The 12,743-nt window shown below is 44.3% G+C and overlaps 1 non-coding gene across 1 annotated transcript; it reads left to right on the forward strand.

The window, feature by feature from the left end:
* The first annotated feature begins 2,751 nt into the window (after positions 1-2,751).
* LOC112251878 lies at positions 2,752-2,807 on the forward strand. The gene has a single exon (XR_002953747.1). It is a non-coding gene; the product is annotated as a U7 small nuclear RNA (small nuclear RNA).
* Positions 2,808-12,743: the final 9,936 nt, after the last annotated feature.

The raw sequence follows: 12,743 nt of genomic DNA on the forward strand, positions 1-12,743 counted from the left end.
TGGGAACCCCAGAATTACACAATGAAACCCTCATCTCTCACCCTCTGGGAACCCTTCAGCGCTCCACCCATCCATTCTGACCCGTGGTGTATCACGTCGTTGGACTGTAGTGGTGGACAAGAGAGAAAAGAATTGCCTATTTTTCCCTTATGTTATTACCTCTAGTCCGACAGGGGTATTAACCTTGTGTAACCAGCCGCTGCCTTCACAGCCTGACAAACCTGAGAAGATAGAGGAACACCAAACCCTCCCGCTTCCGCTTATCTCTACCCACCCCAGTAATGAGACTGGGAAGCCCAGATTTAAAGTAGGGATAGAGGCAGTAGGGATAGAGAGGAGATAGATTCAACAGCCCTGCTACGGCAGACTGTCATATCCCTGTGATTTCAGCTAGCCTAGCAGCTCCTGCGGCAGTGAAATTGCGTCAAGAGAGCTGATCTTTCTTTGGTGATAAACTGTACTGCTGTTGTAGACTACTGCGTAGTGATGGAACGATCTGATAGCCTGATACAGTGTGCTTGTTTTGATAAATGTGTCTACTACAGGTAGCCAGGCAGGTGGATCCCTGACATTGAGGAGTACTTCATAATTTCCCCTGCCTCCATTACTAAGAAATGAATCACAAACCTACTACTACCAGTGGAGTAGGTCAACGCATCACAGAACTGCTAAAGCACTCTTTGTGATGGTGGAAATACATGTTCACATTTATTTGACGAGTGCTGAGATAGAGTGGGTCTGGTCAGAGTCTTGATTTAATCCAGCACTTAAGTCGCTGTGTCTGTGCTTACAAAGCCATTTATTCCAGTAAATCAGCTTAGCCTTACAATGGTCAGTGGGTATGAAGGCCACTAATGGTTCATCATGCCTGCCTTGGGGAGGGAGAGAGAGAATGATAGACAGTGAGAAGCCCCCATAGTTATAATGCTATTTATTTTAGATTTCAACCCACTATTATCCCTGACCATGAAAGCCAATATTTTCAAGTCCCTTTATAGCAAGGTCAGACAGACTGAAAGGGTTGAAAACATCAGTGGATGAAGATGTTATTCCTGAGTGAGTGAACAGATCTAGCTACTTAAACTACCTGTAGTTAACAAAGCTAGCGCAACAAGCGTACTGTATCACACTATCACATTGTTCCATTACTACGCACTAGTCTACAACAGCCGTACAGTTTATCACATATGGTCAACTCCTCTGTTGACGCAATATCCGTTCCACAGAAGCCACTAGGCTAGCTGAGATCACAGGGCAGCCCGTATGACTTACTGTATTATAGAATTCTGTAGTACAGGGAGGAGGTGAGGGCCCTCGGAGTGTGGTGTCAGGAAAATAACCTCACACTCAACGTCAACAAAACTAAGGAGATGATTGTGGACTTCAGGAAACAGCAGAGGGAACAGCAGAGGGAACACCCCCCTATCCACATCGATGGAACAGTAGTGGAGAGGGTAGCAAGTTTTAAGTTCCTCGGCGTACACATCACAGACAAACTGAATTGGTCCACCCACACAGACAGCATCGTGAAGAAGGCGCAGCAGCGCCTCTTCAACCTCAGGAGGCTGAAGAAATTCGGCTTGTCACCAAAAGCACTCACAAACTTCTACAGATGCACAATCAAGAGCATCCTGTCGGGCTGTATCACCGCCTGGTACGGCAACTGCTCCGCCCTCAACCGTAAGGCTCTCCAGAGGGTAGTGAGGTCTGCACAACGCATCACCGGGGGCAAACTACCTGCCCTCCAGGACACCTACACCACCCGATGTTACAGGAAGGCCATAAAGATCATCAAGGACATCAACCACCCGAGCCACTGCCTGTTCACCCCGCTATCATCCAGAAGGCGAGGTCAGTACAGGTGCATCAAAGCTGGGACCGAGAGACTGAAAAACAGCTTCTATCTCAAGGCCATCAGACTGTTAAACAGCCACCACTAACATTGAGTGGCTGCTGCCAACACACTGACACTGACACTGACTCAACTCCAGCCACTTTAATAATGGGAATTGATGGGAAATGATGTAAATATATCACTAGCCACTTTAAACAATGCTACCTTATATAATGTTTACATACCCTACATTATTCATCTCATATGCATACGTATATACTGTACTCTATATCATCGACTGCATCCTTATGTAATACATGTATCACTAGCCACTTTAACTATGCCACTTTGTTTACATACTCATCTCATATGTATATACTGTACTCGATATCAGCTACTGTATCTTGCCTATGCTGCTCTGTACCATCACTCATTCATATATCCTTATGTACATATTCTTTATCCCCTTACACTGTGTTTAAGACAGTAGTTTTGGAATTGTTAGTTAGATTACTTGTTGGTTATTACTGCATTGTCGGAACTAGAAGCACAAGCATTTCGCTACACTCACATTAACATCTGCTAACCATGTGTATGTGACAAATAAAATTTGATTTGATTTGATTTAAATTGTAGAATAATATAGTAAATACTACAGTATTAACCACAAAAAAACTCTGTAGTAAATACTACAGTAATGTCCGCAAAAACACTACACTTTTTTAATTATAGTAAATTCTACAGTATTTAATTAGCATATACCCTGCCCATTCCCCTTCCCCATATCCCAATTTGTGCCACCCATGACTGAGAAACCTACATGCCAAGTATAGACTATAAATTGTGTTCAATACAGGTTTTTAAAAGAGCAAAAGCTCTGAGCTATCCATTCAGACCCCAGTCCTACCTACCTACCTACATGTTATGCTATTTTAGTATTTCTCCAGTAGGTTTCCTCAAGGAGAAAGCCTCCACTTCTTTGTCAAAGATAATAAAACAAAAACACTGAACACAACAGTATATTACAGTCTGCAAAAACACTACGGCAAATACTACAATCTGCAAAATACTATAGTATTTATACTATAGTTAACTGTAAAGACTACAGTATACTACAGTATTACAGTATTAACTGTAAAGCCTGCATAGTATGTTTTCATGTCGGATGGCTGTTGCCCCTCTACCCCAGTCTCAATGGAGCGGGAGGGTTCGGTGTTGCTATATCTTCTCAGGGTTGTGCATCCACAGATATCATAAAGTGCAGCTGCAGCACCATTTTGGAGAGACACCTCCATTGACTATAGAATGTCTTCCTCCTTTATCTCTCTCTTTCTCTCTCTTGCTCTCGCTCTCTCTCTTCATCCATTTAGTTCTCTGTCTGCTAATGAAGGGGAGGCTGTTATGACTTCCTCTGGAACATGTCCCTCCATCCTCCCCGGGCTCCCCTCCATCCTCCCAGGCTCCCTTCTGGGGAGAGATCTAAAGCTCCAGCCCTGATAGAGACCCCTAGTCAGAGTTGTGATAGATCGTTATCACTCCCTTTTACACAGCTAGAGGAGAAGTGGCCGTCCAGCTTTCCACATTATAATGAAGGGAGATATGTGAGGGAATAGCATTCATTAGAATAACATTGTTGTTGAGGAGAGCATGTGAGGCCCACGCGGCTCTAGCTGCTGCCTCCCTCCACTGTGTTGCTCTGACACACTGCAAGCTCAGTAATACATGCACTCATCTTGTGTGCCTCGTCAAACCGCTTGAAGATATATATTTTATCATCCTACTGCATAACTAATCTCCACAGCACAGCATCACTCAAACAGGGGAACACAACACAAGCAACCAGATATGTAGAAGGCACAGCACATGATCATGGTGTGGTATCTTACTGTGTGTAGGTAAGGGGGCGATATCTATTCAGTAGCTCAGGGCACCCTAATTCGAGTCCGTACTGTTCCTGTGCGATTGTGCTTCTCCCGGAAGAGCTGTGATATCCACGTAACATTACCTCTCAAAATAGAGTTCAGACACGTAACCTTAAAGTTGTGAGGATACACAAAACCATCATGATGACACATAGGTTTACAAATAAAATAGTTTACAATTTGTTCATGATTAATCGAGCTAATGAAAACTGATTTTATCTTCAGACTTTATTGATATGAAGATGGTGTTACTTATCGAATAAATAATTCTATGAAGCATCCCAGTAGTTTACTTTCTCCCTCATCTTCATCTGCAGAGAATGTCTTGGCTTGGTTACTGTGGGAGATCGGGCCAAGTCTTCAGTTCCCCCTGAGGCAATGCCTAAAGCCAGTCTGCAGTGTGAAGGAGTGCAATGAACAGAAAAGCACAGAGACATATACCAGCGCATGTATTTATATTTCTCTGGAAAATAATCGCTTTTATCCAACAATAAAGCAATCTTGAGCTGTACTTGGAACCAAGCATGTGGATTCCAGATCCACCTACACTACATGTGGACACCCCTTCAAATGAGTGGATTCTGCTATTTCAGCCACTCCTGTTGCTGACAGGTGTATAAAATCGAGCAGAAAGCCAATCTCCATAGACAAACATTGGCAGTAGAATGGCCCGTACTGAAGAGCTCAGTGACTTTCAACGTGACACCGTCATAGGATGCCACCTTTCCAACAAGTCAGTTCGTCAAATTTCTGCACTGCTAGAGCTGCCCTGGTTAACTGTAAGTGCTGTTATTGTAGAGTAGAAGTGGTAGGCCACACAAGCACACAGAACGGGACCGCCGACTGCTGAAGCGCATAGCGTGTAAAAATCGTCTGTCCTCGGTTGCAACCCTCACTACTGAGTTCCAAACTGCCTCTGGAAGCAACATCAGCACAAGAACTGTTCGTTGAGAGCTTAATAAAATGGTTTTCATGGCTGAGCAGCCGCACACAAGCCTAAGATCACCATGCACAATGCCAAGTGTCGGCTGGAGTGGTGTAAAGCTTGCCGCCATTGGACTCTGGAGCAGTGGAAACGCGTTTACTGGAGTGATGAATCACGCTTCACCATCTGGCAATCCGACGGATGAATCTGGGTTCAGAGGATGCCAGGAGAACGCTACCTACTCGAATGCATAGTGGTGGAGGAGGAAAAATGGTCAGTGGCTGTTTTTCATGGTTCGGGTGAGGCCCCTTAGTTCCAGTGAAGAGAAATCTTAATGCTACAGCATACAATGACATTCTAGATGATTCTGTCCTTCCAACTTTGTGGCAACAGTTTGGGGAAGGCCCTTTTCTGTTTCTGCATGACATTGCCCCTGTGCACAAAGTGAGGTCCATACAGAATTGGTTTGTTAAGATAAGTGTGGAAGAACTTCAATGGCCTGCACAGAGCCCTGACCTCAACCCCATCAAACACTTTTGGGATGAATTGGAATGCCAACTGCGAGACAGCCCTAATTGCCCATCATCAGTGCCCCGACCTCACTAATGCTCTTGTGGCTGAATGGAAGCAAATCCCAGCAGCAATGTTACAACATCTAGTGGAAGTCTTTCCATAAGAGTGAAGGCTGTTATATCAGCAACGGGGGACCAACTCCGTATTAATGAGATGTTTGACGAGTAGGTGTCCACATACTTTTGTCCATGTAGTGTATTTCAGGTGGCTGTTCTGTCCACGAGAGGTGCAGGTGCCCTTCAGACAGCATTGCCTTCGATGCCTCTGTCTTGATTAGGGCAGTTGTGTATGGGTAGACTGGGCACTTTTTATCAAGTGTGATTACCAGAACGAGTGCTTGTCATCTTGAACGCTCTCCCAAAACACTTCTCATTCTGATTATAATTCCCTCATAAACACTCCAGAACTGCCTGTGGGCTGGCCTGCATAATTACCTGATGCCTATTCAATTGTGAAAAAATGACTATGCCCCCGGTAGCAATGATGGATGCCACACTGTGTACCAATTCGTGGAGTATTACTCTAACAGATCTATCGTGTAATCATAATGGTATTCAGCCTACAGACGTATGTCATTATACTATAGTGTACCTGCCTGGTATATAACTGCATCTGTGAGCTAGAAACAATAGGAAGCAATGTCAAGAATTGTCTTTCTGGGACAATAAAGATCTATTGAATTGAATGTCTGAATTCCTGCAACACTGCTTTGTGCTCAAGTAGCCTTAACCATGTTAGCTTGTCAACTGTGACCACATGACTCTGGTGTGACCGTCCTGAAGGCTCCTCTGAACTCAGTTTGCTCTGGCTTTGTTTCTGTCTCTTGTCCACATCACACTGTCATCACTGCGGATTAAACTCTACAATTGTCCATGAAACACTGGATAATCTGTCTCCCTCCCTCCCTTCCTATCTTTCTTTTTCTCTCAGACACACACACAAGCACTCAAGCGTAGACATATACACACTCCTGTACACTATCTCTGGACAGCAGCCCACATCTCCAGGCCAAGGCTGCTCTTTGGGGAGTGAGGGAGGCCCATGTCGCTGGACTGAACAAGCCTGCAGCGAGCGGGGTCTGCCTCCATCTCGTCCTCTGGAGGCTGATGTGAGTGCTTGTAGCTGAAGTAATGAATAGTGAATAAGGTGGTTTAACAAGGTCCACGATGCAGGCAGATTACACGCCAGCCATGAGGGGGGCAATGACAGACTGACTGACAAACACCAGGTAGACACCAATCCTCCCTGTTACCATGGAAACCCTGGCTGGTGGTAAAAGAATAGAGCACTAAAGATGGAGGGGGAAATGGGCAGTTTTCCATTCAGCTGCACATGACTGGAGTTCACTAGAGGCCAGAGACCAGGACTTAAAATGAACACCTGCCAAATCCGGGTAAATTTTGACATTGGCATGCAAAATGTCTATTTTATCAGCCACGTTTGTGTCAGAGTCTATCTAGAAGATAGCGAAGGAGTCAGGCGCAGGACACAGGTAAGAGTAAAAAAACACTGTATTTACTCTATCCAAGAACGTAACAAAAATCCCGTTATCAAACAAGGACAAAACAGGATACAACTCCAACACACAAAATACAATCACGCACAAACAGAAAGGGAAACCAGAGGGTTAAATAAGGAACATAATTATGAGATGGGAACCAGGTGTGTAAACAGACAAAACAAAATGAAACATGGATCGGTGGCAGCTAGAAAGCCGGTGACGTCGACCGCCGAATGCCGCCCGAACAAGGAGAGGGAACAACTTCGGTGGAAGTCGTGACAGTTTGTGGATGGTCAGGGATACACAGTGCGAGCATTTCACTCGTATTTGTGAATAGAAAATGGTCAAGTATGATCATATTAATAGTCAAATAAATTCTGCCGTTTTGTTTCATAGCTGGTAAATTAATTGCTGAAAAAAAAAGATGAATCCTATATAGCCTATTCCACCTCGTACTGCAACACTGTCTGGCTGAGGCTGTGTGCACTTGAAGAGCCGAGCGAAATAATAATTTTAGAAGCGCTGCACACTGGCATAAAAGTTTATCCAATTTGCTTGAAATGAAAGTCTACTAGTTAGACTTTGTCCTTGTGTTTCTTGGATACTTTGTTCACAAGCTGGGGTGTTTTGTCATGTTTTAGTTTCAACTGCTAGGGGAAGAGAAGTCACCTGCTTCTAAGAGGCAGGTGAAATGCTTTGGTTATAAGACTCAGGTCACCAAAAATGTTATTAAATAATATACCACATTACTTCTTACTAGTAATACATGTATTGTTTTAGGAACATTCCAAAGCATGCTCATAAGTTTTTGTTGGTGTTTTGTTGCTGTAATTTTAGCAGGGAAAAAGTATTTGGGTTTGAAAAAAATCTGAGCGGCTGCTAGATTTTTTGTATCTACCTTTGGTGGCTGGCAGGGTTGGATAGGTTACATTCTAAATGTAATCCATTACAGTTACTAGTTACCTGTCCAAAATTATAATCAGTAACGTAACTTGGATTACCAAAACTCAGTAACGTAATCTGATTACATTCAGTTACTTTTAGATTTATTTCCCCTAAAAAGGCATTAGAAGACAAAAATCTATGTTACCAATTGAACACCATCTATTGCAGGATAAATCAATGTTAACGTTTACATAGCTGGCCATATAGATGTTACATTTTACTTTGTGGGTTGGTTATGTAGGCTTCTTCTAACCCATCGTTTTCTATTACATATTATAATATGATTAAATTATATCTTTACATTAATAACCAAAATCTATCAGAATTCCAGAGTTCCTGCGGCCTTGTGAATGTTAACCTGTTTAAAGGTCTTACTCTCTTTGGCTACGGAGAGCGTGATCACAAAGTCGGAACGGCTTGTGCTCTCATGCATGCTTCAGTGTTGCTTGCCTCAAAGAGCGCATAGAAGTAATTTAGCTAATCTGGTAGGCTCATTTGTTGTTCGTAATAGTTTGCATTCCCTGCCATATCTGATGAGCGTCGGAGCCGATGTAGTAGGATTCAATCTTAGTCCTGTATTGACAGTTTGCATGTTTGATGGTTTGTCAGAGTGATAACATGATTTCTTATAAGCGTCTAGGATTCACACTCCTTGACAGCGGCAGCTCTACACTTTAGCTTGGTGTGGATGTTGCCTGTATTCCATGGCTTCTGGTTGGGGTATGTACATACGGTCACTGTGGGGACGACATCATCGATGTAGTTATACTACATGTAGTATACTCCTGTAGTATACTAATGTAGTATACTCCTCAATGCCATCTGATGAATCCCGGGAACATATTCCAGTCTGTGCTAGCAAAACAGTCCTGTAGTTTATCTGACCACTTCCGTATTGAGCGAGTCAATGGTACATCCTGCTTTAGTTTTTGCATGCAGGAATCAGGAGGATAGAAGTATGGTCAGATTTGCCAAATGGAGGGCAAGGGAGAGCTTTGTACGTGTTTCTGTGTGTTGAGAAAACACACCAGCTATTATTGACAAATAGACACAGACCACCACCACTTGTCTTATCGGAGGCAGCAATTCTGTTTAGCCGATGCACAGAAAATCCAGCCAACTGTATATTATCCATGTCATTGTTCAGCCATGACTCGGTGAAACACAAGATATATCCATAAGCTCTTTTCAGTCATAACAGACCATGGCAGAAACATTACGTACAAAATAAGTTATTAACAACGTGAAAAAATACACAAAATAGCACAATTGGTTAGGAGCCCATAAAACGGCAGCCATCTCCTCCGTTCCCAAACTACAGTCTGTTATGAACAGAGTGGACTATGTTTTGTAGACTTTACGCTTTGCTAACGTTTTAAAAATTGCATTGTTTAGAAGTGCAAAGGCGAATTTAGTTATTATCAGTTATATCTGACAATTAATCTTAATGGTTGTACAGTCGTCTCAAATAAAACTGTGAAGGACCTCGGCGTTACTCTGGACCCTGATCTCTCTTTTGAAGAACATATCAAGACCATTTCAAGGACATCTTTTTTCCATCTACGTAACATTGCAAAAATCAGAAACTTTCTGTCCAAAAATGATGCAGAAAAATTAATCCATGCTTTTGTCACTTCTAGGTTAGACTACTGCAATGCTCTATTTTCCGGCTACCCGGATAAAGCACTAAATAAACTTCAGTTAGTGCTAAATACGGCTGCTAGAATCCTGACTAGAACCAAAAAATTTGATCATATTACTCCAGTGCTAGCCTCTCTACACTGGCTTCCTGTCAAAGCAAGGGCTGATTTCAAGGTTTTACTGCTAACCTACAAAGCATTACATGGGCTTGCTCCTACCTATCTCTCTGATTTGGTCCTGCCGTACATACCTACACGTACGCTACGGTCACAAGACGCAGGCCTCCTAATTGTCCCTAGAATTTCTAAACATACAGCTGGAGGCAGGGCTTTCTCCTATAGAGCTCGATTTTTATGGAATGGTCTGCCTACCCATGTCAGAGACGCAAACTCGGTCTCAACCTTTAAGTCTTTACTGAAGACTCATCTCTTCAGTGGGTCATATGATTGAGTGTAGTCTGGCCCAGGAGTGGGAAGGTGAACGGAAAGGCTCTGGAGCAACGAACCGCCCTTGCTGTCTCTGCCTGGCCGGTTCCCCTCTTTCCACTGGGATTCTCTGCCTCTAACCCTATTATAGGGGCTGGGTCACTGGCTTACTGGGGCTCTCTCATGCCGTCCCTGGAGGGGGTGCGTCACCTGAGTGGGTTGATTCACTGTTGTGGTCATCCTGTCTGGGTTGGCGCCCCCCTTGGGTTGTGCCGTGGCGGAGATCTTTGTGGGCTATACTCAGCCTTGTCTCAGGATGGTAAGTTGGTGGTTGAAGATATCCCTCTAGTGGTGTGGGGGCTGTGCTTTGGCAAAGTGGGTGGGGTTATATCCTTCCTGTTTGGCCCTGTCCGGGGGTGACCTCGGATGGGGCCACAGTGTCTCCTGACCCCTCCTGTCTCAGCCTCCAGTATTTATGCTGCAGTAGTTCATGTGTCGGGGGCTGGGGTCAGTTTGTTATATCTGGAGTACTTCTCCTGTCCTATTCGGTGTCCTGTGTGAATCTAAGTGTGCGTTCTCTAATTCTCTCCTTCTCTCTTTCTTTCTCTCTCTCGGAGGACCCGAGCCCTAGGACCTGAGCTCCAGGACTACCTGACATGATGACTCCTTGCTGTCCCCAGTCCACCTGGCCATGCTGCTGTTCCAGTTTCAACTGACCTGAGCCCTAGGACCATGCCCCAGGACTACCTGACATGATGACTCCTTGCTGTCCCCAGTCCACCTGGCCATGCTGCTGCTCCAGTTTCAACTTCCACCTGACTGTGCTGCTGCTCCAGTTTCAACTGTTCTGCCTTATTATTATTCGACCATGCTGGTCATTTATGAACATTTGAACATCTTGGCCATGTTCTGTTATAATCTCCACCCGGCACAGCCAGAAGAGGACTGGCCACCCCACATAGCCTGGTTCCTCTCTAGGTTTCTTCCTAAGTTTTGGCCTTTCTAGGGAGTTTTTCCTAGCCACCGTGCTTCTACACCTGCATTGCTTGCTGTTTGGGGTTTTAGGCTGGGTTTCTGTACAGCACTTTGAGATATCAGCTGATGTACGAAGGGCTATATAAATACATTTGATTTGATTTTGATTTGAGTTATTGCACACGCGCACTTCAGAGTAGGCGTTCCCTAACGGAAATATGCAGATAGAAAGGGCCAATAGGATCTCGTTAGCTCATGCTTGGCTCTGCCCAGCTCCTTGCTTGTTCTGCCCACTATGACTTATTTGTTCCCATTGGAAACGACAGTGTGTGGTCTATCTTGGTTTAGTTATAAAAGTCTTTGGCTCAGTCATTATGGCTAAAGCTTTTCAGACAGAATACAAATGTACTGCAGCTCTTTTTTCTCAGAGAGATTTGCAACAGTATAAAGGTTACTTTTAAGAGCATCATAAAAATGTATACAACCATATGATTCAGAATGTGACCTTACATGAACTTACATAATCCTAAAATGGAAATAGTTCATGTTGAATTGTGAGGGCATGACTTTTCTGACAGAAACAGACCCTGGCTTTTCAGGCTGCCATCTACATTTATGTTGCCAGGTAACACAGAACAGTATTCTGCAAATATGCAATGACAAGCAACAGGCACTCCTGAATCATTCAGACACACTGTAGGCTCAGGGAGAAGAATCTTATGATATCACCGACAGACACTATAAATCTCACACAAATAGGAGTCTGTCAAAGACTTCAATGGTTCATATCATATGTCTGTCTCATCATCAGCCGGGGAGATGATAAAGCATCAGTTTAGGAAATTACAACTGTGCCTCTCTCTTGTAGAGGCTTAACAATTTCCTATTTCAAATAGTGACCGCAAATCAATTATCTACACTGAGTATAATAAACATTAGGAACACCTTTTGCCCCCAGCACAGCCTCAATTCGTTGGGGCATGGACTCTACAAGGTGTTGAACGCGTTCCACAGGGATACTGGCCCATGTTGACACCAATGATTCCCACAGTTGTCTGGATGTCCTTTGGGTGGGAGACCATTGTTGATACACACAGGAAAATGAAAAACCCAGCAGTGTTGCAGTTCTTGACACAAACTGGTGCGCCTGGCACCTACTACCCCGTTCAAAGGCACTTATATTGTTTGTCTTTCCCATTCACCCTCTGAATGGCACACATACACAATCCATGTCTCAGTTGTCTCAAGGCTTAAAAATCCTCCCCTTCATCTACTCTGATTTTAAGTAGATGTGACATCAGTAAGGGATAATAGCTTTCACCTGGATTCACCTGGTCAGTCTGTCATGTTAATGTTTTGTATACTCCGTGTATATCAACTTAACTCATTGTCAACTTGTTACATGCATTGAGAGTGGTATGGCCGGAAAGAAAACGAATAATATGGAAATGGCATTGATTGAACACAGCAGGAAAAAGCTACAGCCATGAAACGTTGACGTATGGTGACGCACTCTGGGAAAACATTTTATGCATATTTCCTGGCGTCCGTCTCACATCTGCAGCTCATTGATTTGTGCCATTTGTGACTGTGTCACGTAATTAATGGCCATCCTGTCATCCAGAGCAGGGCTGGCTGTCTCTCCAGTATTTAATGACAGCTCTGGCCTGATTACTATTCATCAGGAGTCCCAGGGGCAGAACGCAAGGCAGCAGATGGAGGGGATCGGGCTGGGGAAAGGCTGGGGTCCTGAGGCTGAGCGTCTGAGAAACTGGAGGGCTGAGAAGCCCGAGAGGCTGGGGCTAATGGCCTGGGGCAGGTGCTGAGTGTCTGAGAAGCTGGGGAAAGGCTGAGGCTAAGGCTGAGAGTCTGGTGCAGGCTGGGGAAAGGCAAGGGCAGGGTCAGGCCAGATTAGACCGTCATGGATGCCCCATCAGCCTTCTGAGCAGGTTTCCAACAACAGGTCTGTCTGGCACACCGTATCGTTAATTCTCAGACGAGT

The sequence above is a fragment of the Oncorhynchus tshawytscha genome, linkage group LG05 (genome assembly GCF_018296145.1).
Source record: "Oncorhynchus tshawytscha isolate Ot180627B linkage group LG05, Otsh_v2.0, whole genome shotgun sequence".
NCBI classification, from domain to species: Eukaryota; Metazoa; Chordata; class Actinopteri; order Salmoniformes; family Salmonidae; genus Oncorhynchus; species Oncorhynchus tshawytscha.